At 34.1% G+C, this 27,779-nt stretch overlaps 1 long non-coding RNA gene across 5 annotated transcripts in view; it reads left to right on the top strand.

Moving 5' to 3' along the window:
* LOC105831977 overlaps positions 1 to 27,779 on the top strand; it is a 101,932-nt gene that overhangs the window by 52,676 nt on the left and 21,477 nt on the right. For 4 of the 5 annotated variants that reach the window (XR_004962705.1, XR_004962706.1, XR_004962703.1 and 1 more), the window contains 4 exons: positions 25,289 to 25,496; positions 25,578 to 25,746; positions 26,736 to 27,011; positions 27,362 to 27,768. This is a non-coding gene — a long non-coding RNA (kynurenine/alpha-aminoadipate aminotransferase, mitochondrial). Of the gene's footprint in view, positions 1 to 24,764; positions 24,827 to 25,288; positions 25,497 to 25,577; positions 25,747 to 26,735; positions 27,012 to 27,361; positions 27,769 to 27,779 lie in introns of all 5 variants that reach the window. The other variant, XR_004962707.1, reaches the window with a different exon arrangement.

Here is a 27,779-nt window from a genome sequence, read left to right as displayed (position 1 = left end):
ATATTAGAAGTTTAAAATTGCAAAATTATAGAAATAACGACATCCGAATGTGCAAACTCGTTGCCATAGACGAAATTCTCAACTGCGACTATCGGCTGTCGAATGGCATCGGAAAGTTTCGCGATCCGACACCATAGACATTTACGAAACGTACGGGAGGACACTGAGATCGAGAGTTTGAGTGAGAGAGAGAGAGAGAGAGAGAGAGAGAGAGAGAGAGAGAGAGAGAGAGATTGAGAGATACCCGGACTAGTAGGGTTGGCAATTAAGCGTGTGCCGTTGACGCCGGCTCGAGCATGATTTAATTACCGAGTGATTAATGAGTTTCGCACGTCGTTCGCCTCCGCCATCCGCTTCATACGTCGACGGATTTCCATCTTTCGTGCCACACGATCATAGGAATGTTATCAATCCAAATAACAAGTGCTACTCTATCTAATTGACTATCATAACGCTGATTGTACATATGCAATAAAGAAATATTTTGCTTTAATTTTCTTTTTTGTGAAACTAATAAATGTCTGTTGTATAGATAAACAATCAATATTTAATAGTATTACTTACTAATTTATATTATTACTATTTGCTTGCATATACAAATTTACATAAACTTTTTTTATATAAAGAAAATATGAGTTTTATATAATTGTGATAAATAATTGTGAGTATTTATGAATTATTACAAGCTCGTAATTTTATCAATTCTAGAAAGTATCAGTGTAAAATATAAATTCAATAATAATTATTAATAAGAAATTAATTAATAATGCAAAATAAATTGTCTCGACAATTATAATAAATATAATATTTTACATTGCCTACAAGACATAAGCTTGATTTTTTGCATGACAAAAATTTATCTTATCGCGGTACTATATTTTCAACGAAAATTCCGTAATATCACTTGTACGAACCATAAATCTCTCTGTAATATAGCTATGTACTTTCTGATATCCACGCTCTGATATTTTTCATTTCTGATGTAGGACACGATGTCTAACGAAAATCTCTTTTCTTCTTTTTTTCTCTATTTCGGTTCCCCTTTTTTCTTGATTGGGAGAACTGAATAGCTGTATTCATGAAGCGGAAGGTAGGACTGCGTAAAGAGAAAAATCTCTCGGGGCAAACTTGTTTACAAACTCATTCGCTCCCACGATTACGAGCAGAGTGGAAAAGTGGTGTTCTAGCCGGACATCGGATAACTCCCAGCAGATAAATGTCTTTGGGTGGTCGTAGGTACAAAGGACATATTGCCCCTCACTTGTTTTATCCAACCATGTTCCGCGAAATTACTTCCTATTACTTGGCTCTTGTATTTTTGACGTACGCATATTTGACAAAACACGTGATAAAATAAAGAGCAAAAATTCGAATGACTTTTTTCTTCCTTAAGTTCTTCTCTTTTACTTCTTTTTTTCTTTAATTAACTATTATCTTATATGTAAATTTATTTACATTATTATGTTCCTTAGAATTTGCAAAAAAAAAATAGAAAGAAAATTCTATTTTTACTATTTATTATTATCAATTGAACATTGTGTAGAATTTTTAATAATGTTTCTGTCGTCACGTATTCGCTTGACACGAGAATGTCAAGGCTGTTCAGCCAAACTGGGCAAATGTTTGAATTTTAGTTGATCTATCATGTCATAAGCAAAGGACGTCAGTGAGCTCACAGCGAGTTTCTCGGCGTCATACAGCGTAAACAATCGCGTGATTAACTACACCTTCGAATAATGCAAATCCAGGACAGATCTACAAGCAAGTAAATGAATTAAGCCAAGGAACAAATCGTTTTGCTCCAGGCAGAGAATTTCTCATCGGTGCATTGCATTCGTAGGATTGCACGTTCCCTTTTCTCTTTCCTTTTCAAGAGTGGAGGAGAATGAAGATGAAGAAAAAGAGGAGGACGTTCCTTGTTGCTGCATTTGAAACTACGTGACGTAAAAAGACATATATATATATATAGAAAGGTTCCTTGCAACTTCAAGAAATTCGTCGTTTCTAGATAAAACTTCCGCCTCGACATAAATTTAATGAGTCTTGCTGAGAACGCCACGATGTCGTTAACGAGCCCATTCAAAGAGCGTTTTAATTTGATCGCGAGCAGTACCCGTGACGGTCGCTAGTCAGAGGTATGAGAGCGGACGACAGGACTGGAAGAAAGGAATGGCAAGAAAGAGGGTGATTTAGGGATACCGCGATTCGAGTTGCCGGTTCAGTTCATTGCTAACGACTCCGGAGAGATTCATCGCTTTTTTTCTTTGTCTACTCGACTCCGCTGCACTTAGTTTGTTTCGACACTGCATTATGCATGAATACAAAGTATTTTCATAGACATGTGCTCTGACAGTATGTACTGTATATAGGTTTGCTTGCCTTATTTCCTAATAGTGATTTATAGACATGTACTGTATATGAAAGATAAACAAGATTAAATAGAGATAATCATAAAACCGTGCACTTTGGCCAAGTTCCAATCTTCAATAAATTTAAATATTATGCGTTAAACACTTTTCTTTATTCTTTATAAAAGAAAAATGTTACTAGTAAGACACAATTGTATGAAACATTTTATTACGACAATTAATATTAATTTATTATAACAATGGAACATTGATGGAAGACATATGTATACTTAAAATAGAAAAAAAAACAAATCTTTATTGTGCGTCACTATAACCACGTTAAAACATGTAAAGCGCTATGTAAAATGTATGGAAACGTCGGGACAATTATTCGGTTTGACGCCATCCCGAAGATATTCTTGTTCAATTATTACTAGCGTCTCCGTTGCGTAAATGACCGTCTAGTTTCGAGCGGCTTACGCTTGCTATTCAATTTCCCTGTAGCTTTGAGCCATGCAAAATGCCGTGAAATGTATTTCTGCACACAGATGGGCGACTTGCATCACTGAGAATACATAATATAACATTATATTCTCACTGCATTATGTAGAAATATATTTTAACGTTTCTCTTTAGAAACAATTTCTATAAATTAGAAATGTTTACGTTTTACATAGCACAGGACTTAATAATTAATTTGTTAATTTACAGCATTAAATTCAACACTATTTTACTATATTGTTGAATAATTTTTCTTGAAATCTACATATTTATCTTAATATTGCTTCAAATATTTTTTCAATGCTTATTAATCTCTTTACTTTAATCTATTTGTTAGAATCATGTTTTTATAAATTTTATTTATAAACAATAAGCTATATTTATAAACTTTCTCATTTACAAGTTAATCCCTAACATTTGCTTAAATAATTTAAGGAATATAAATCTATAATTATATATCATTTTTTAAGCAAATATAAATATGTTAGCTGATTTAATTTCTATTTTTACTGTAACAAACTTTACTTTAAACAAATTAAAATTATTTTAGCAAATAAGCAAAAATGTATAACTTTCTATACAAACTAAAAATTTACCTAATTCTTAACCTAGTAACAGATCTTTTAAATAAATTAAAAACCAATTTTATAATATGAAAATGTCAAATAAGATTGTTTCAAATAATCTCAAAACTTTACGTTTAATTTAATTTTATTTTTGAAATATTTTTAAACATCTCTCAAAATGTTTGTTTAAAATATATAAAGATTGTTTATATAAAATTTAAATAAAAAATGTTATTTGAATTATCTTTTTGCCATCAATTCAGTCATTAAACATTAAATTTTAAATAATTTTATTATATGCATCTTCGGGCGACAATACCTTAGAAAAGAGTTGCTAAATGCATATCGCCTAATTTTATTAATTTTTATTTAGTATATATATTGAAATTAATAATGAAAAATTTCATTAATAATGAAAAATATGAAATAAATGGAAAACAGCTTGAAACAATTCTTTGTATACTTGCATTATTATCTGTAACTGGTGCCGATAAATATTTCTCACGGAAGACGCAACAAATACTCGAAATTTCGATTCCAAGATAGTAAAAGTCTCTTAAGGTTCCGTCCAATCTTCGCAACTGCATCCCCGCGGCCTCAAAGTGGAAAACTCTGTTCATCATCAGTTGCGGTACATTCGCGTAAGTGGCGAAATGTTCTGCCGTTTTCGTCCCCTCGTGATTTCCACCGTTCCCATGACGTGGACCCCTAGTTCTTCCCTTTCCACGAACTCCGGAATCGTTGCAATTGATTCGCGAAGTCGGTTCATCTCGAAACGATTACTTTTGACTTCAGAACTTTAGACACGCGGCGATCGAGTCGAGTTGAATCATTACTTGATCGAGCGTGGCTACGTCACGCGGCGGAATCGGCGATGCGAAGCTTTTAGTGCACTTTCAAAGATACGCGCGTCACAAAGTATTCTCGACAAAGCTTTCAAGAAATCGCTTCTACACTCTACGATCTCGCAATGTTTTTTGCAGTGTCTTACACAAGTATTGTAAAATGTCTCAATTAACTTATTTAATTAACGATCAAAATACCAAAGGAAGAAATATCATATTATTTTTGTTATATTAATTACAAATGTTTAATATTTAATAAAGTTTAATCTTTCTATTAATATAAAAAATATAATAATTTTCTAATTTTATAATAAAAGCTTGCAGTTAAAAAACTTATTAATTATTATATCGATATTAATTTGATAATGTTATATATGAATATTCTGCATATGTTTTAACTAGGTTGTGCGATATCGATTATCTTCAGAAGCAACAGACGCTATTAATCAAAGCAAGTATAACAAATTAGTCTGTAGAACTTTTTTGCGTAATTCTCTAGCGCGCACAGATATCTCAAATTCATGCAGAACAGACTAACATTTAATTAATTAATTAATTAAAAATTGCGTTTCTTATTTTTAATCTAAGATGTTCTAGTGCATTCAAGAATATTTTAATTATTATAATTATGGAAACTTGCAAATCAAAAGCATCTTTATATAATCCATATATCGTACCGTTTGCAGCAGGTTACAACAAAAGCTATACAATAAATTTATTTATTATTAGTGAAAGGTTAAATATTGTAGATCTAAAATATCAAACTATGCAATTTATTGGTAACGTTTATTTGTGTATAAGTCATTATTAAATAAAAAAAAATTAGAAATAAGTAGTAAATAGTACGCATTTAGCAACTCCTCCCTACCATACATTATTTTTAGTTATTTGGATAGTAAATCATTTGGAAGATATGTTAATATCCATTCTCTTTATTACAGATCATTAAATTATAAAACTTTTTGATATCTCGATCAATATCTGTTCTTTCTTTATTTCTCAAGCTCTTTATTTCTCCAATCTTTTAAAATTAAAGATTATCTTATTTGCTGTAAGCTCATGCATGTTTTGTGGTAACTTAATTCTCGGCAAAGTATTCTCGATAGTTTGCCATTGCTTTCCAAAAGGTGATAACCATTTAAAAATCTGATATTTTTCTAAATTTAAATCCAGATCTTTGGCACAGAAAACAGACGCGCAACTGTTATGCTAAGAACACTACTATCTGTTTTTTACGTCGCACTAAAATGTATTTTATTGGACATTTTATTTATCGTAAGAATTTATTACCATCACATTCTTCGTTCTCCATTTCCAACCAAGTGATTGTAATCAGAATCTGCTTGTAAAATAGTTTCATACTCCTCACACTCTAAAACAGGAGTAAATTATGTGTATACGTGACACGTAAACTCGATTCCCGATCTGAGCTGCTTTTATTGACGTAACGCGACATAGTTATGTTCATGCTATAGAGTAGGAAACGGGCGGAATGCAGTCTCGTTCACCTTTAGTATTTCCAAACTCGAGATAACGTCGAAAATATTGTCAAACAGCGTCATATGGGATCAAGGATGCATATGGGAATAAAACTTAAGATTGTATTTTTATCCTTTTTCTTCTAATATTTGCGACTCGAGTCGACGCAGTCTGGCACCACGCTTACAAAGCAAAATCTATTATAATTTTCTCCCGAGAACCACATGCTAAAATAATATATCAAAACTTACCTTTATTTGCTAACCTGTCAGATTTTAACTGAAATGTAGGGATGCGTCGGTATTTTTCCGCGCGAGAGCAATATACTAAATACCTATTTGCTTAATAAATACGTATGCGCAAACTTGTTTCTATCACCCGCTAAAATCTTCGCGAAAAAGAAGTTATTCTTCCAGTTCGTTACTTTGAGTACCCGAAGTTCATCCAGTTGAAAAAAAAAAGAAAATATCCCTTTACCTTGTCAAAAAAGCAGCTTGTAAAAGGTCTACTTTAAAATGTGACGTTCTTTATACATTGAAATCCTGAAAAATCTGCATTATGAAAGACGACCGTTGCATTTTGCTAAAACTTTTTTTTAATATCAATGGATAAGTATGTTATTAAAATTTAAAAAATCAACTATTTTACAGTTTATATACGTATATATTATATATAAATCGTTTATCCTGATAACATAACTGAAGAGAACAAATATATATTTTGAGATTTAAACATTATTTTTTTACCCAGTTTTAATACAATACGAATAAACGCATTGTACCGGAGTTAGCAATGTTTTTAAAATTTGAACTTACAAAACGCCGCTCTCAAAATAAGCGGTTTAAATATTTTAAAACCTGAAATGTAATAGATGTTTTATAAATAATAAGTATAATTTTGACATTATTTTGAAATATAAAAAATAGGATCTACATCATGAGTTTCTATAATATATTTCATTTAAAATAGAAACACTTTTGCAACGAATTGTCAACGCTTATCTTATATATTTATTATGAAATATCCAGTATTTCGAGATATTGTTATTAAATCATGATCTATTACTTCCACGTCACAAATGTGATTGATATAAATGGTTCGGAAAAGCGAACAAATATATATGTTCGATATTGATACTTGACATATTTTTATAAAAATTTTAAATACTATTCGCACATATACAGATACGGGAGAAAATGTTAAATTCTGCTATTAAAATATATCTACACTATATAAAAATTGTTCACGGCATCAACAAAGAAAATAATAAGGACGTACTCGATGTGCACTGCATACATTTTGCGATAGGTCACGCAGGTTTTCTCTTGAGAAATTCGATGCATCTTAAAAATATATTGCACATATATGTGCTGAAGGCGTCGCGTGCACTTGCGATAAAAGAAACTGACTGGAGTCTTAGACTTTGTCGAGTTAATGCTATTAGAAGAGAAATGTAACTGAACCGTCGAAAAGTCTGTTCGCGATAGCGCAGCTTCGCAGAGAAATGAAGCAGATCGGGTCTGATATCGAGAATCGATCTAAGCACGATAGGTAGAACAGTAACTCTCATCCCCTCTGATCATGCGGCAGAGTTTAAATTTCAATAACGTTGAATTGACCGATCGTTTATCAACATACTCGGATATCAAAAGGCAAATTTCTCGATGGAATATAGAGTAGAAACTAACTAGATACTTTGGAGGGTGTTAGTTTTTAATGTAGTAGATTCTCTGATATCGCCGTTGTGTAATACGAGTGTTGTATCATGTGACACTTTACTTCCATTGATCTCTATTAGTTAAAAGTTATTTTGATTTTCCTACAGTAAGAAAACAGTTGTTAATTTAACTAAATTTCTTTAATTTAAATATTTGTATGTTTTAGTCAAATATACAAATACTTGATATAATAGAAGTTTAAGTACTTTACGTATTTAAGTTAAATGCATAAATACTTAAAATTAAGACATTTAAGCAAGTTTAGAAATTTAATAAAATTTAATAATATTTTTTTATCAGTGTAACGATAAAATATTATTCTTCAGATTTGCAAGATGCCTATGTAAAGATTTATGAAAAAGAGAAAAAAGTTATCTACTCGTAAAAATATCACGGAAAATGTTCGAATTTTGAGCGAGGGTAAAAAAGTTTGAAGGTTTTGATAAAGATGTTTCCCGTGTCTGTCTGCTTATTTTATGATCCGGCCATCTTCTTCGCAGATATAGCTTCTTCCTCGTGAGTATGTGTAGGCGTTTTGTGGCGCTGATCCTTTCAAACACACAGCCTATTTCCCTTGTCTTCGCTACCTAGGAATATCGACATATCGGTCGTTGTTTACTATAGGCGTTTACTCACTCCAGAAATTGATATCGCCCGAGAACAGGAGTCTGAGAGGAAGAAAGATAGCAGAGTACAGATTGGAAAATAAGCGGCAGGAAGAAAAGACAGTGACAGAAAGATTTCTGACTCATGAACGAACGGTTAGATCGACAGATTGTTAAATTCTTCCTTTCTCTACCTCCGAAGAACTGGAAGGTTGAGTGAAGAGAGAGAGAGAGAGAGGAAGAAGAAAAGGGGATGTGCAGAGAGACATTCGGGAACGATAAGGGATAAGGGCGGCAGAGTAAGCCGATGGGCAGAGAGAATGAGGCGCGTTCTGCGATATTGGATTCTGAGTTTCGCGGAATAACGTCAACGTCGTCGTCCTCCATGCCGTGGTTGGTGCCGCCCCAGGCGCGACCCAGGCACGACCCTACGACGCCATCGAAGGCGATATAAGCTCGTTCTAGTTTCTCAACAAAGTCCCGGAACAACCGAAGCGCCTCCGACACCTATTGGCCAAACGGCGCGCGCCACTATTTCCATAACATCGATGGTGCCGATTTGATCGATATCGATTTACAATAGGTACATTGTCAACGAAAGCCACAGAGAAAAAGTAAAATTTCGAGCTGATCTATTCAATTTCAATTTCTATAAATTTCATCCACTTCGAAATACTTTAGTACTCGTATTTATTTATAACCGCGTTTGTTTCATAACACGATTGTACACACAGAAAAATATTCTTGCTGAGAAAAGTTCCTCATTTTTTTTAGTTTTCTTCTTTTAAATAACGGTTGTCTTTGCAAGAAATATCTCCATGATGAATAATCTTAAAAATACATTCATCATTTACTTGAAACGAGTAAGATTTACTTAAAGTAAGCTTTCGTGTACTTACGAAATAAACATACATAAAAGTATGTACTTGAGTTTATCGTCTTAAATAGTATTAGTAGTACAAATAAGTATGACTTATTTTAAATAATTCATAGGTTTGTATATCCGCAAAATCACAAGTTATTACAAGTAATAAATTTATATATTTAAAATATATTCTAGTAATTTACTACTTTAATTGAGAATATTGAATTAAAATAAAAATTACTGCCATACTTATAACTTTATTTTTCTTTAATTCAATTTTATAATATTTATCGGGAAAGTATAAATTCTTTTTTAAAGTAACGAGTTTTGTTAATTTGTGATAAGTATATTTTAAAATTGTTATCAAGAAAAATATTCCTTATTGAAGATAACCGTTAGAAAGAAAAAAGTAAATTGAGTAATCGTTTTTCTTAGCAGTAGAATAAATATTTTTCTGTGTGAATTCTGCGATCATTCAATTTTTAGTGAGCTGTTTCTATGAGTTTTTATATTTTTAAACCATTATACGTAACACATATAATACATTCTATATAATGCACAAATAAAATTCCAAACTGAACGATATTTGAAGGTACATACATGTGGGATATAAATGTGGATATATGAGTTTGGTCCCAAGCAATTTGGCGACATATGTTCACGATTAGTTTTAACAGGATCGGTTGAGACAAAATTGCGTCTATGTTCAGATTACGGATGACTAGTACTCATTGAGTTTGATCATAAAAACAAAAACATAGGTAAAAGTATTTCAACAAACTTTTTTAGTTTCGCAATGGAAGAAACGTATTTTTATTGTCATTGAATACTCTTCAACAAGAGCCATTAAACGCGTGCTTCTAACGCCATATCGATATTGTGAGTTTATTGACGATTCGCTATCGTAGTTAGGAAAAGACATAACGACAATATTTGTGGTGCATTGTGTAAAAAGTTTATGTGTTTGTTTTACGTTGTACAATCTATTATTTGGAATCAGTTATTGATTGGATATCTGTTCTTAGGAATCCATTTATTCTATATATCGTTATTGACATTGTTTTGTAAATATGCATGTACTGACAAAAATTGACTATAAATCATATTTCCGTAAAAAACACACAATTTTATATTTTACACCAAACTATATACGTATATGTTAGTTCCAAAAAAGAAATTTTTCTCATAAAAGAAAATTTACTTGAGAAACAAAACATGAAACGCTAATTTTCCATTAACAGTCTAGATAAATTATTTCGTTTACTGCCTTAAGCAAAATCTTAATTACAATTTGCCTACAAAAATATATAACAAAACTTATAAAATTGACAAAGAAATAAACTACAAAAGCTGTAAACGTAAACAAACTTTTATTAGCCGTGAATAATTTTCGAAATGAGTAACCTTCTTCCGTGTAAAAAAACGTGAGTAAATATTTCAAGCTTAATTACCCAATTAAATAAATGTGAAATTGGTGACATTGGTAATTAAGTGACTCGATGATATGCGTGCTTAATAACTGCTACCAAAATATATCCCGCAACAAGAATTGTTGACATTCGGCGCGCACTCCATCGGGATATTGTCCGCGTGCAGAATACCGCAAGCTGGATATGAGCGGCCATTGTGGTATTGGCAAATTTGCCCTCATCATATGCATGGTCGTCTACAACTCGGGCTCGGCTAGCTCGCTGTCAAGAGTCTCTTAGGATGCTCACGTTACAAGTTACAGAAGTACTTGCATCTGCATTGCAGATTAGCCCAGCTGCTGTTTATTCTCTCGGCAGTCGACACTAACCGCGAGCTGTAAACACAGCTCCCGCGCTCTCGGGCAACCACGTTCGAATGCCCGACACACCCACCGTCACCACCACCACCACCTTGTTATTATATTTGCAATCCATCAACGGTGGAATATATCCGGTCGCGCGTCTGCACCAAGTGCATAATACCCGGCAAAACAGCGTACCGCGAGGTTTTCTGACAAATACCATGCACACGCAGTAACGTACGCATGCACACGCTCCGCTATAATACATTCCGTTTACTGTGTGTGGTAGAGATTAATTATCGGCTGCATAAATTATCGAAATGCATGCGGGCGCACGCAGTCGTGTAATTGCCAGTAACTCGAAAATCTATTAGTCGGAAATTGTACAGTAGCTTACTCCCTGTTAATCTCACGGCGATTGCGACACCCGCGCAAATTACCAATTTCGGGATCAACGATCCTATATTTTACGAATGATCTATCGTCGATTTATGCGCTGTTCACGGAAACGTGCCCGGTATCCGAGCATCCGGCATCTCCTCGCTTTGCCGCGGCGCCGGCTCGATTTAAATCTCTCTCGATAGGTCACGTTGTTCTCGGATCCCTTCCATTTCTCCCCTCGTGAGACCCGACCCTCGGCCCGATCCGATCGATCCTACATTTCACCTCTCGAATTGAGATCTCTCTCTCTGTCTACCGCAACATTTCCAAATAGCCCAGGAACGCTGTTATTCTCAATGCAAAATTCTCCGTGGCCGCTTCCTGGATTGGTTCCAAGTGGACCCGGGAGAATCGAAAGGGAGAGAGAAGGATTGACCACTTTTCCATGCCTCTTTCCCCTCTTTCCATGCTCCTTTCCCGGCGATCCGAAAACGACATTCCGTCAGAATCTCCACTCGGTAGATTTCTTTTCTTGTAGACAAGGGGAGCAAAGAATATGCGTCACTCCAAAATACAGCTTACAATGAGTGTTGGTTCGAATTTACATCGATTACAAGTGTTTGCTTCTCTCGTTTCCCTTCATAAATATCAATTCGCAGTTCTTTTCGCTCACCTTTCCTCGGAGATCGCGTGCTGTACTCCAGAAAACTAATCACGTATAAATGAATTCTTTCACTTCTCGCAAATTTTATCTATATAAATACTTATCTATATAAATATTTATCTATATAATAACTAGTAATTTTTCAAAAAAGCAGATATGTAACACGCGTTATTTTAAGCTAATCCAAAAGCACATAATTTAATCATAAAGAAAAATATTTATATTAAAAGACATTGCTTCAATTTCGCGCAATAAATGCCAGTTGAATGAAAATTTCTCTCTACCAAAGCGTTTGGCATTGAGTTAGCGTAATATATACTTATTTTTAGCATAAGCTTAAAACACATCTTTCTTAAAGTTTACCTTTAGAACTTGCGTAAAAGGGCTTCAAAGGAGAAATGTTTCTACCTAACTTTCATCAAACATTCAAAGATCCCGCCAACTTAAGCATGATGTTAATATATAATCATTCATAGACATTCTATATCTTAAAATATATCGCAGCTTTAAAATATATTTATACATTTCTTATACGTAGATCCTCAAAAATTTTAAAGACATTATGCACCTTTTACGTATTCCATTTTTTCATTTGCTAAGGGCCGTGAAATTAGAAACTATTTTTTTTTAAGTATATATTATTCTAATAAGAAGCTTTAAAAACTTTAAAATGTTTTTAACTAAAAATGTACTTCCAAATTAAATTTAATTAAATTTTACTATAGAAAGTACATAACATTTTATGCAAAAGATTTATTTAAACTTTTATTTAAAAAGCTTATTCACAAAGCAAACGTTATTTTAATAAAGAAATCTCAAAATAGTTTTCTTAAAGAAGATGTATAGAGAAGAAATTTACGCAGTGGAAACTAAGAGAGTTAACTTCGCAAAAGAGAATTTCTGACATCATTTACGCTCAACAGTATCGACACTTCATTATTTAACCGGTTCCACTGACGTCAAAATCTCCCATACGAGTTGTCTATAAAATTGTTAATTACTATTTACCGCTCGTAAATGACCGCTTGCTTAATGTACCATAATTATTCTAAACATTTAGTAGGTTACAATAATAATTATATAAATAAAAAAATTTTAAGATTGAACTAGTACAATCTACTAAATATATTCGAAACAATTATATTTTGAGCTTTCGAAATGAAATTACCTAAAAAATATGATTTTGACATCAATTTTAAAGATTACGTTATCAAAAATTCATACTTCTATTATTTAATTAATTTTCTGAGAACTATAAACGTGTGAGGCAAATAATCTGTTGTAATAAAAATCTGTTACAACTTAATAATATAGTAGTTATACAATACATTGTACTGATTCATATCGAGTATTTTATTGTTAAATTCAGAAATTCAAAGATAGACGTTCAAAATGTTTACAGATACATTTTCTGCAAATATAAAGAAACGTCCACTTTAAAGAAATATTGTAAAATTTTACTCGGTTCACAACGATGACGGATAAAAAGAACATTTCTCATATACAAGCATATATTAAGCTCTACGCAGTAATTAAAAATTTGCTGCATGCAAGCACGACTAACAGTAGAATTAAATAGTTCAGGGAACGTACGGTATATCTGCATCCGTTGATTAAATGCCTTGAAAATAATTGGACGTTAATTAAAGCCGCAAGCCACGTATGCTATGAATTTAACAAATTATATAGATGTGCTGTATGTTTCAATATTAAATCTCTCCATATACAATACAATAAATATGTACAACAAATAGCTAGCTTCTTGTCAGCGCAATCAATATTTTACTGAATAATTAAATTATAATGTATGTATACTCTTCCTGATTTATATTTAAATAATTAATCAATCTTGAGACATTTAAATTGAATTAAAGATTCTTTCTGTGTACAAAAAAATTTTTTAATGAATCCAATTATTAACACTATTATTATTTATTATTAATTTACTCTACATTATATTATGTTTATAATATATAAAATTATTGATACTCATATCGCAAAGCAATTCTGGGACAATTTGTAATACTGACAATTAAATCAATTTTTTAAATTACTAATTTTCTATGTATAATCGTTCAAAGATTTAGGAAAATGGCACAACATTAGCATAGTCTATGAGAAAGATGGACAAAGTAAATTTATATAGTTAATGTACAACGCATTCTCTCGTTATTGTACTCTCCCGGACCGTAGATTATCACTGCTATATCATGCCGACAATGTCAGGGTATATTTGCTCGCAAGAGTAGACCGGTTAAAGAGACTGTCAAGCTGTCAAGTTCCATTGGCGGGTCAGCCAACAAATAACTGAAAATATAGCGGTTATTACGTACAAATAAATACATAAGAATATATCTGATTATTATTGTGCTCATCGCAGTGAAAACTGAATTATTTGATATCATTATTTTATTAAACTAACACTGAACGATTTTGCTGAAACGTAAAAATTTAGTTTTATATATATATATATATATGTTTTTTAATTATCAAAATTATGTAGGACACTCAAATAAGTATATAAGCTGATGAGCAAAACTGCAAAAAGTTTCGAGCAACCAATTTAAGTATCCTTAACATAATTATTATCATTTAAGTGGCCCAATAAAATTATTTTCAAATCTATATTTCTGGCTAAATTTCTAGATATTTTAATAAATTGTTCTTTCCTTGTACATTAACCAATATCTATGTACAATAATTACGATTGAAAAATGTTTATCTTTTTTAAATTGTGAAATAATTGGGTCATTTATATATAAAAGTAATATGCAAAGAAGAGACAATTGTATAGTACAATGTAAAAATGAGCGAATAAGGTATTCGTGCGTAGGATATTGTGTTTAAAAAACGTAATTAATATATATGTTTTATCATTAGACAATTAATTTAAAAAAATTTAATAAAGTAATACAAAATTGGGAGATAAAAAAGAATAATTGGGTAATAAAAAAGAATATTTTTTAATTCATTGCACATACATGTATATACAGCAAAACTGCAAGATATTACTACACACACACACACACACACACACACACACACACACACACACACACACACACACACACACACACATACGAGAAGAATTAATTTACGTAAAACAAATTTACGTAATAATGATATCGTTTTACAAACAAAAAATTTTTGAAACAATTTATCGAAATTAAAAAAAAATTTTTTGTTTGCTAAAATCATCATTTGTTTTACGTAAATAAATTTTTCTCGTTGTTTTATATTTAAAAGGTAGATATTGAAAATAAATACTTTTTTACGGCTATTTCATTACATTACAACTTAACTTATGATATAAAATATTTTGTAAATAAATTAAAATTATAATTTACAAAACTAAAATATGGAGCGTTGTTACTTTCTTACTCAATTATATTACGCAAACAATTAATCTAGGTATCTATATCTAGCGAGTAACAAGCAAACTTGATGGATTAATCCCACGGTGTCACAGTAACACAGAGGAGCAAATCAACATAGGAGCCGTGCGTATATGTTCGAGAAGAAAAAAAAAATAGGCACGCATTGCCGCGCACCAGTCGCGAGAGACCCATTTCGAAGAAGCAACAGTGAGCCGACGGCCGTGAGCTTTGACCCGGTGACCCGAAGTGCGTGGGTTGCGCGGGGGATTTGACGAGGGACGGGAGGAGACGCAGGGAGAACAGGAGGGAGGTGGTCTTTCTCCATGCAGGATGGAATCGATACCTGCCTCTCCTACCAGCCCAACCAGCCGCCCCTACAACCGCGCAACGTCCGCCACCCTCCGCTGCTCACGCTTTTCGTTCGAGCAGACGGCAGGCCGACCGACCAGCCAACCGACCGTTGGGAGCTTGTAGAAATCGAGAAAATAAAAGCATAGCACCATGCTAGGCTGTATCGGCCAACAGCCGCAGTACACTCTGCCTATCTGCTCTGAACGGCGCACCTGCGACACTGCCACCCTTTTCGGCAAGTCCCGCTCACTTTCGGGGTTACTTGCACGCGACACCGTGTAAAGATGTCCGATATAATTGCATATTCGTAAATCTGATACGAAAAACGAAATAATATATATAATTATCCAAAGCAAGTTGCATAACTCTATTTTTGATGTTTATCCTAAGATATTTATGCAATCAATCTACTTACAAGCTCAATTTTCTGACTGATTAACAATTTTTTGCACTTGAACGAAAAATTTGACGAGTTATCAGCAATGTGTCGAGCGATACGGGCCCTAATTGATTACATACCTTTTATAAAAAGAATGTTTACCTGCTATGATATATTCAGCAAAGAAATGAGAAATGAATAGCAATTGTGAGGATGATTGATATTTATCTCTAGGTTCGCGCGAGCAATCGCGTTTAAAATCCATTTGTTAGTCAAGAAGTTTCTTTGTTAAATTCAACAAAACTTACAGATTTGTTTAAGTGTGTGCTCAAGTTAATTAAGTTCGGCATATGATAATAAATGGTTTCGAGGTAACATTTATCACCATCAGGACGCGCCATATCAAGTTCTGAGTAATCGTTATCCCGTGAAGCCACCTCTTTCGGAGTCCGTGGCTGCGCCTGTCCCTCACGCGCAGACCACGTGTAATAATTAATTAATTTCCTCGTTATTTGGCTATCGATCGAACGCTTTGCACGCAGTGACGCATGTAAGAAAACCCGTTGACCGAATTTATCGCGCTTCCAATGCTCAGAATGGAAATGAAATGCAAATATTAACACCGACCAACGAACGACAATAGAACAGTCTCAGTCGTTTCAGAGAAAACGTGACTCCGTGATCCGAAAGAACTTGCATTTAATTGATTTTTTTATCAGCAACTCGGGTACTGATAACTGAGATAAAATTGACGATTATGGTGATAAAAGAAATAAATCTATTCGGCTGAGGCCAAAATGTAATCAAATAAATAACTATTGTGTACGATTAGTGAGTAATTAGTAGTCGTAATTAATGAGAGTTAAGATATAAAATAAATTAGAGACTTTCTTTACAAATAAACGAAGATGATTTTCGAGTTCTTTGAGGACGATCGTATTTACGAAGCGTGATCCTACAGTAATTAATTTCTTCATTAAAACGCGAAAGAAATTATATATTTCTTTTCATTGCCACTGATCCTATTTGCTGATGTGTTTCGTTTAATTGCGTTATTCATCACTTTAATAATTCTCTTCTATGAACTTCGGATACAAAAGACCCCGGTACTGACGAAATGTAATAGGAGTCTTAAGAAAGCTTGGAGAATCAAGAATGCTCAATTACATCGCGCCGTACATCAGAGATGTTGATTCTTAAATGAGGTCCATGCGCGCGAAATGGTACCTTAGTTAGGCGGCAACACCTGTCTAGAATGGTGTCGTAAGCAAGTTAAATCGATCTTCGATTCCACTGCACCTGCCATCTCGATCATCCGGTGACCGTTTTGACAAACACTACTTCGCGAGCGGTAATATCGCACGAAAATCTTTTATGTCACAAAATAAATTTGCGAACCTTCACAGATATATTTTAATTCTTTTTCTCCTATTTTCTTAGTAAAGATGAGCTTCGCTTAGTATTCTGTAATGAAGTAAGTTTAAAAGATAAAATTGTACAATTTTATGATCGATTAAACGTAATGTACGATATATTTCTTGGTGCGTAATAAACAGAATATTTAATCTCTCAGTCCTTTTCTGTTGATTTATTAAATAATAGTCGTGAAAATATTTGCGTGTTCACAGTCATACTTTCCGTCTAACTAGGTTAGGCAACGTGCATACTAAGGCCGACAAGAAACTGCGTCGATCGGAATCGCATTGCTGCAGTATCTCGTCTTGGAGATTGAAGAGAAGAGAGATATTTTCACTGCGGACTCAGACGTTTAGGAACACATCCTTGGCCAAGGAATTCGTGAATACAAAATAGGGAAGCGCACCGACATGACGACTGAATGTATAGGATAGATAGGAAGAGAAGAGGGTTTCGAGGTGCAGCAGCGCGTTACTTCCGGTCGATAGACATTTATCGTTGACGATACATTGCTCCACATGTTTCCGTCAATAATACAAATTAAATCAACTTTAACTGACAATCCACGTTTCAAAATATTCCTTATAGGTCCGATAGAATTGGATTTTTCACTCTTCAATTCTACGCACACCATTGATTGGTGCAATAATTTCGATGGCAGCACACTACTCGTACGTAAAGTATCAACAATATTATATAATAAACATTTTTAATATATTCTCAAAATATAAATATAACATAAAATAACAGGACTTATATTACGCATGTAAGTAAACCAGGACGCAAGACTAAAAAGCAAAATTTCAACCAATATAAAACTATCAATAACATAAATGTAATAATTATAAATAAATAATGGAAAGATAGTAATGTCAATTAATAAGAGCTATTGTTGAAAGATGTGAACCCGGTGATTAAGAGGTTATTTATGGTCAGTTTGTATCATCGATTGTAAAATTGGGTTTTAATGATTGCCGTCACGAGAGTTCTTTCCATCGAGCATAATGGATATTACAACGTTATCCAGAACTCGGCTAGTTTCAGGTGAACTGGGCTGAGCTTGAGCTGGCGGAATGGTTTATCGATTCCAACCCTCGTCCTCTTTATCCTTTATTTTCTTTATCTTCGTCATGCACACACGTAGCACACCGCCCGAAGTCACAGTCAGTTTACGTTCGAATTAACAATCCACGTTTTATCATTCTCGCTCTTAAATCGTTTCCATTGTAACGATATATTACGGCATAACCGTAAAAAGTTATTGTTTTTCTTCAAAAGATTGACTATCTCCGATTCAACGCGACGTAGTCAGTTTTATGGGATATCGATTGAATTCCAGACGGTTTTTACACGTCCGCGTCTGTCTAATGTTCTTCAGTTGATTATCTTGCCCATACCCTTACTTATTGTTAGACCGTCCTAAAAATACGATTAAATTTTTACTCATTCGTATTAATCCACGCTCCGTATTGAATGCCGCCATTGATTCGGTTATCATGGCGAGCTCGTTTGATTTATGATTTCGTATTTCACAGAATATCATTACATTTCGACTTTACCGAGACGAACGTAACGGTTAAAGGTGTCGCGCGTTTCGCTCGAGCGAAGTCTGCTTTGGCAGGGTGGTTTATCGATTCTGTCCCTTTTCCTCTTTACTCCCTGCCCTTTACCCGTTTTGCACACGCTTTGCACATAATCTAGAGATATGAGATCGCTGACGTACTCGTTACCGAATTTTCGCGAGTTGACTCTAATTGTACGATATTTCTAAGGGAACAATTATCAGAATTCCAATAATTTATTCGAGAATACATATTGCCGAACATATAATGGTATGAAGATTACAAATATATATAGGAATATTTTTCCAAATCAATAAATCTGTTCTTTTTAGTAAACTTTCTAGGTGAACTTTCTGTTCGTTTCTTTTTTCATTTTTCTTCTTTTAAAACAAGAGTATGATTTCAGTTTTGAACTTTGAAAAATATATGTATTATATGTATATCTCTATGTTTCGTCTAACATTTACATTTTTTTTATTATTAAAATGCGTCTTGTAAGGCTTAAAATCTAAATTATATTTGTAAATTTCTAGCATGTTAGTATTATTATGACATTTAACAGAATCAAATTGTGAGCATTGCGCGAATTAATCTTCTTGGAAATAATAATACAATAGGACACGAGAATATTCTGCATCTCTGAATAAGTTGCAATTAACGGAATAATCTGTGATGAATAATTCTTTGTTCCTGATGGCTCTCGATTCCCTAGTGGTGATAATCTCTGTAGCATGACATCCAGCTAATTGGAACGGTCTTTTAAACGCTATTATTATTTCAAGTGTGAAAATTTATTGTAATATATTATGACAAAAAAAAAACATTAAACAAATGAGACATCGAATTTATTTAAGTTTTAAATCATTCTTATTTAAATCTGTAATAATAATATTACATTCTTCTTGACAGCATTGCTAATGAACTAATCGATTTAAAATGTTTACCAGACAGTAAAAAATATTTGCGAATAAAAGTGTCTTAATACGATTTTCAAGAAAAATTTAAATGTTATTGATATCACAAAATATGTTCAAAGAAAAACTTTGGTAAGGTTACTTGAGTTTTCGAGATATATGCAAATCCATGAAGCTGGTTTTCGCAATCTCGTTTTCACAGAACGAAGACATCGTGAAACACAAGACGAATCCGTCCGTCGATTTGATCCGCGATTCTTCATCTCTCTATCTCTCAGTTCGAGTTTCGATATTCAAATGATCCAGTGTACATCATTGATCGCCGAGAAATTCTAGTAAAGATCATAATCCGCGAGGCAGTAGCAAAATCGGCGAAACGGTCTGGCATTCAACAGGCCTCGAACCAGTGACCCAAATCCATGGAGCTTCGAGACGTACGCTTTTGTAGAATCGGATTATGGACCAGAATATTTTTGCCCAATATTCTTTTAATTCTTTTGCATATGTCGATGCAATGCAAAATATCGCTTACTTCCATACTAGAGTGTCAGATAAGATAGACACACTTTGATATGCGTATGTTAATACCGGTACTCAAATCTTTTGGAGCGATAAAGCGATAGGATAAATTATAGGATAGATATATATAAAGATATATAAACAGTACAGTGATAAAATTAAGTCATCGATTATCGTATTCACAATAGAATTTCGGAAGATTGCCATAAAGTAGTATAGTGTTTATATGTGTCGTAAGAGAGTAGGATTAAGAGAGCACATTATAAAACATTCTGCTTAATTAAATATAGAAATACTTTTTTTTGTATACTTAGGATAAATTACACATATATTACAATGCTATTGTAATTCTATTGGTTTAGACAAAAAAAATACAATTAAATATCTTTAATTTTAATGACTTACATTTATGTATAATTATAGTAATCATACCTATCTAATATAAGTCATATGCTTTATCTACAGCTTTAATAATTAAAACAGACGATAATTTTAAACTTCAATAAACCTCCTGATAGAAGAAGACATTTACTTTCAAGATGAACTCGGATTATGATAAGCTTCTTGTAGAATAACATTAAGGGATTTAAATTAGCAATAAATTTGAACAATATAAAAATTATGTTTAAAATAAGGAAAATTGTGCAAATAACGTGCAAGTTGCAATCCTTCGTTTTCATATGTCTTTGTAAATTTAATAGACAACGCTTTTCTTATAAAAATTATAGATAGCTTATAAAATATTACTCAGAAAGAATATTATCTTTAATATATCTTTAATATAAAAAATTATTTATAAATTTTATACTGTCTCGAAGAGACTATCCCGGTCACAAAAGACTCGGTCGTCGTGACTGTGAAATTGCCGAAACGAAGTTAACCCAAATCCATACATATTGTAACGGTGTTTTCGAGGGAACGAATTATCGGACGACCTATTTTCACCCAATGTCGCGCCACTCCTTTTTGACCGTTTGTCGACGTGGAAATGATAACACGCGCCTGCCGGGTGTCAAAGAGGAAAAATGGTGCGTTTGCCGGATGGCGATAAGACTCCCTCTCACCATTTCGCCGAATCGAACGGAAAAACATCGTTCCTCGACGTCCAACATCGCCGTATTTCCGCGCGTCGATGTAGCGCAAACTTTTGCGAATATTTAAAAAGTTACCCGTTCACTCCGTAACTTTCTCACCTGGACCGAGTTTTCGGACGTCGATACACCTCGGACGGTCGCCGCACGAAAGTTAGACGTGGCGCAAATTTGCGTTTCAGAAAGTTTCGTTCACACCGCACAAGTCTCGGCGAGACCTTTTGGCACGCGGCTTCCCAAAAGTTCTATCTTCCCAACAAAATTTTATTCAACACTCTAAATAAAAATTCACTTGAATGATATAATTCAATTTTACAGATAAATATCTAAACGATTAAAATAATTGCATGTGGCTTCTAAAAAAGTTTTGAGGCTACTCAACGTTAAAAAATTTTATCAGCAAGTAAAGTTTCATCAATATATACTACAATTGAAAAAAATATATAAATCTAAGATCAATATCTAAGAAGAAAGGAATTTTTTATTCTCTCTCGAAAGTCATATCAGTCGGAAAAGTAATTTTTATTTTCACCACGCTTTTTAAGCGAAACTTTAATAATTTTTTTTTATACGTGAACATTTTCAGTTTTCAACACAATAAGATAACCGATACTTATAGAATTCTTCAGAGATTTCTCTGCTTCACTGAACAAACTGATAATCAGCGCTAAGTTACAGTTGAAAGAAGGCAAAACGATCCTCAAATGGTTTACACTTACGGGCTTAATTCGCTTCAGCTGTCGTTAACGCGAAAAGACGAGGAGAAGTAACGAAAAGCACAGATTACCCCACTTCCTTTGAGCAAACGGTACCAAAGAACGAGGACCGATCTGTATGTTTGACTTCACCGGGAACGTAACCGTTTGATTATACTATCCCCGTCTAATATTATACCTTCGCTGTTCCGGCAGACTCTCGGGCTGCATTGTACGCAAATTTAATGCCGCGTAATAGCACATGCGCGCAGTAGAATCTACCTCGGTAATCCCCTTCAAAATTTCATCGGCGGTGTTACATGCAAGCTGCACGGCGCGATCGTTAGAACGCGTAACGGGTAACGCGTAAGTCGATATGCTCAATCGCTTGTTATGTCCGAACTGCCGATGCAGTTGAGCTGAAGATGCGATGTGATGCCGATTCATCAGCACGTTCCAGCGTGTATGTTACAGCGCTGCGAGAATTATTTGGAAAATAGCTTTTTTGCTGAATAAAAAATTTAATACGTAATTTATGAAATACGTAAATTATGAAAAAATTGCACCGCACAAATCTAAGGCACGTAAAGCATTTTTTTTTCAGAAATTAATTTTGTAATAATAAAAAATGTATAAATTCAAAAAATCTTGATATAGTAAAGCTATATTTCACTTTTATAATACATTGCCTTTTATGATTTGACGAGCCGCTTCTTGTCAGATTCCAATTTAATTTTTCTTTATAATAAAAATTATCAAAGAAAATTATTACTTATCGCAAGGATTTAATTTTTAATATTGTTTACTTTTTTAAATAGTCTTCAAGTTAAAATATTTATTAAGGAATAGATTTATATATTAAAAATTAGTTACTAAAAATATTAAATAAAAAAGAATTAAATACGTTCCAGTTCTGTGAACTGTTTCCCAATATGATTATCGGACTTAAAACGCAATTAGAGTTATAGAAATAATAATACAAAAAATAAAATTAAAAAGTGAAGTTAAATTTGACAATGAGATAAATCTCAAATTAATATATTGGAGGAGAGAAGGCGGTTATGAACTAGATGTGGGGTTAATTTTAGTAAATTTTAATGGAAATAATATTCTTATGATAATTGTTTGCGTCGCTATATAAGGCTTTTCTTTTCGAGCTTTCTGTATGCCAAATAGTAAATAACTCGCACTACGTGGTGAGAATTCTGTAGGTGGAAACTCTGGGGGATTTACCGCGCCGTTAATTTTACGGGGGTACTGGTGAGAGCACATGGAACAACCTTCTCGAACGTAGAGCATCCACAGGTTGTCGTCTGACCTAATCTGACCTAACCCAAGTGATTAAGGACGTTGAATCAATGGAGAGAAGACGAGCAGGTTTCAAGGGCGACGATACCTCTTATCAAATTATTATCCTTTTATTACATTATTAGTCCTCAAACGAAGAAGCTTGTTAAATTCCATCGAAGCACGAAATGCCCAGTGAAATGTAAAAACCTGATATTTCTTCCAGTAATCTGAAATATTGGATTGAGCAAATAAATAGAAAATTTTCGGTCATCGAGCAGATTGTCGATTCAGTATCGTCATAGGACTTTGAAACCAACGAAATAAGCAATATCCAGTTTTTCATAAAACTAAAATCTTCTAATATTCTTTATATTGATTTCATAATAATTTTTATAATTTCTCCAATATAACAAAGGTACATATTTTTATGATACGTAACTATAAATAATTCTTTAATTTGAATTAACATTAACATTAAGATGAATGACGAGAGAACAGACTAAATTTATGAGGGTTGCAAGACTGAATAAATCTATTCGCAATTATATGTATCGCTGATATTTTTTGAACTCAAGCATTGATATCAGACTGATGATTGAAAAATACATTTATTTCCTATTTATTTACTTTTTACTATACGTACACAAACTGTCGGTCGCTATTTGCTTTCTCGAAATATTGAAGTGACATAGCTTTACAGCACGTATTGCATCGTTAAATTCACCTCTTACGGCCCTTTTGAATAGAAATTCTTCTTGCTCGTCTGTGACTCGACAATCATAAAAATTGAAAGCAATTACATTAAAGTTTTGTAAAAATTGAGGTCCAGTTTCATCAATAATACGCAAACCGCTTTGAAACCAACAGTTCCGCGTCGCGTCTCAATAATGGCGGAACAAATTATATTTCACGGAGACGATTTTTCCATTTTCCTTCTTTCTGCTCGTTTTGACGAGATCTAACTTTGAATTCTTTAGAATCTGAAAAACTCGAAAAGGTTTAACGACAAACAAATAACAACATTCTAGAATTTTTGATCTTAATAAATTCGTTGCCGTATGCTCCGTTGCTCCTAACCATTTAGAGGTAGGCTCGCAAAGGTGGAATCAATACATGAACCTAGAACCATCTCTACGTATACAATGCTAGCCGGCCAAGCCCGACAAAAGCAATGTGTATGTACCACGTCGTACCTCTCGTTTTCTCCGTCGACTGTTACTCAATAGTTGTGGCCCTTCTTGTGTGTGTTCCTCTTTAAAAACCCCTCTTCTTCCCCCCTTTCTCTCTCTCTATCACTCCTTCGCGTGTGTTTCCTCTCTTATTTGCGCCAATTTTCTCTCTTTTTTTTTCTTACTTTCATAATAATACAAAATCCTGCCGGATGAATACCAGCTCCCTTTTGACGGCGCGCCTTTATTCTGTTCCAGGAAATTCAGCGCCGTCACTCCATTTTCGAGCCCAGTCAGCGCACGTTGGCCGACACAGTTCGGTAAACAAATGCTCTCGATGTGATTTATAGCTTGTGCACTTTCCCTTCCCTGAAATACTGCAAGCAGTTCAGCTTCTTCAAACTTCGTTGTAATCATTTCTTCCTTTCATTTTGTTCTGTTCATGTTCAAAATCATTACCGCTAGTTTAGTGAATCGATAAATTAATTTGAGAAATAGATAAGCAAAGCTTTTATCCATTATTCCTATATTTTAGTCCCATAGAATGCAACAAGACAGACGTACAACAGTCCATTTTTACAAAAGACCTCTTACAAGCTTCAGGAATTGAGTCTATCTTTTTGAGAATGTGTTCGCAAACAATTCACAGACATTTCGCATTCAGCTCAAACACAAGTTAATACTCGGAGAGTATTAGCATTTAGCTCGAATTCGCAAACTTATATATTTCTTTTTCCCTTTCTTGCGCGTGTGTAACGATAGGGAATCTGTTTGATCCGCAGGAATGGGGAGTGTCGGCAGCAACGTGACAGGGACGACGACGACAGATCCGACGACGTTCCTGCCAGACGCAACGCCGACTCTAAGCGAGCGCGAACAGGTCAAAATCGAATTTTACAAAACGTACGACGTCATGACGGGGGTACGGATCGCCGCAACCCTCGGCGGCTTTTTCAGCTTGATGGTGTTGCTGGTAGTTTATAAGAGCAGGTGATTCTTTTTTAAGATGCCTTTGGTAACGTCGCATATCCATTGTCGTTAATATATAATTAAAATGCATGTATTTATCAGATGCAAAGCAAGCAAACAACTGGAAGACCCGGCTTTGACTGCGGCGGCAGCCGCGGCGGTTGCGGAAGCTGAAGCCGAAGAACGCGCACTCGCCGCCGCTCTTGAGGCGATCGCCAGGTTACCACCCAGGCCGGGGCCGAGAGGGCCAAGAAGATCATTGTGCGTCGAGGTAGTGGCTTCCTAAATGTTTTCATGATAAAATAATTAATAATTATATAAAATAAAGTAAGTGCAGGTCACCAAATACTGGTAGACCATATTTTGTTTTTGGATAAATTTGAGTGGTATTTCTTGAACTAAACTAAACCTAAACCTAAAACTTTGAAAACATAAATGTAAACTGTCTTTCGGGAAATGGTATTGCAGGTTTTACAATACTGTTTCATATTTTGTAATAATTAATGTTTTTGTAACATAAGGCGTAACATAATAATATAATATATAAAAGATTATACCCCTTTTTAGTAGATTTTATATACATAGAATAAAGTATAGAATAAAATGTATGAAATGAGTTTTTATTTCTTTATTTATTTAAACAGATTATGTTTTTATAATTATTAATACAATAGTCTTCAAAAAATAAAGAAGTGCCGTTTTAAAAGAATTGTGCCAGTATCGTCGATTTTCCTCTACTTATTAAATTACAATAAATGTAAGTTGTAGGAATCACCTTCCCCTCTCATTATAATATTAACAAAATTATCAATTTTATTTTTATATGTATTGAAAAATTAAATCTTTTAAAATTGTGTTTCTAATGTTTCTTTAATATTTTTTAATAGCAATTACGATGTCAACATTCATTACCAAATTACAGCAATTTTTATTTAATACTAAACTTTAGTAATCTCTAATTAAGTTTAGTATTAAATAAAAGTTGCTGTAATTTGATAATGAATGTTGACATCGTATTTTGTAATTGCTAGAAAGATGTGGTTTAAATGCCACTGTTGATTATGCTGTTGAATATAACTGTTGATGCCACAGTTGTACAGTTTGACACTTTTTCGGTAAAACATGAAAGTTTTGAACCGACGCCAAAAGCGAAACCCAATATTATACATTAAAGGATGCTCTCTAACTAACAGAGTTGCGTTTAGTTTGTGATTTGTCTGTTCGCCAAGCACTGGTAATTGATAGAAATATTTACATTAGATGAACCAGGCTCATTCACCCGTGGTGGCACCTCGCTTCGCCTCAGTCGGAGGTGGATACGACGCCCTGCTGGCACCGCCAATCAGGCAACCGAGGTTGGCTCTCCCGGTCGATCACAGAAGATGTAGCTCGGTCACCTGTAGCAGCACTGGAAGTAGTTATCTGGAACGAAGGGGTTCAGCCATGGTAATGCCGTGCCTTCCACCTCCTCCATCCTACCCGCGTCACGCCGCCTACGATGAGCCATGGGATTTATATTATCCTATCGATATCCAGGTAGACTCGATATTTGCAATCGCATATCTTTCAAAACAATTTTTTATAAATTTAATTCTTTCCAAGAATTTTTTAATATTACGTTATATCGCTGACATTGAGAGATAAATTGCTTTGCATTTCTTCTTTTGATCTTTATTTTCATTATTTAAAGTAAAATCGTTGATAAACTTTAGTATGATTATACTGTAACATAATAATATCTTTACTATTCTTAGCCTTTTACATTATAATTTAGTTTCACCTTATACTATAAATAATACATAAAAATTAGATGTAATGGCAATTAATTTTAACAAACAGGAGATATTATTGTTCAAAATTCACTGAAAACTTTGCAATGTAATTAGGTAATACAGCCAACTCCGGATTTATCGCCATGCGGTAGCGAGGTCGGTCTTTATGCCGGTGCAGTCGGCAGCCTTATGGCGGTATCGTCGGGGAAAAGGGCGCCGTTGGCATCGATGGGTAGCATGGATCCCCCCGATCCGGACACAAGGTCGCTTGGCTCCGATTCCGTCTTCCTGAAGAACGAGGACGAGGAGCAATGCGTCGACACTGAGGACGAGGTCTCGGGTTTTTCTACGGACTCGGACGCGCCTGGGCCAAGTTGTCGGCGGTTCCTACGGGTGCCTTCTAAGAAAAAACGAATCCCCGAGAAATGGGATGGATGCGCGGGCTGCGTGCCCAGGCGACGGGCCGGTAGTAAACCATGCCAAGAATGTTTGACCATCAGTGCCGCCGTCGAAACCTCTAGGTAAATTCCTA

Source organism: Monomorium pharaonis, chromosome 3 (genome assembly GCF_013373865.1).
Source record: "Monomorium pharaonis isolate MP-MQ-018 chromosome 3, ASM1337386v2, whole genome shotgun sequence".
Classification (NCBI taxonomy): domain Eukaryota; kingdom Metazoa; phylum Arthropoda; class Insecta; order Hymenoptera; family Formicidae; genus Monomorium; species Monomorium pharaonis.
Note: the sequence above shows the minus strand (reverse complement) of the source record. Positions and strands in the feature narration are given on the sequence as shown.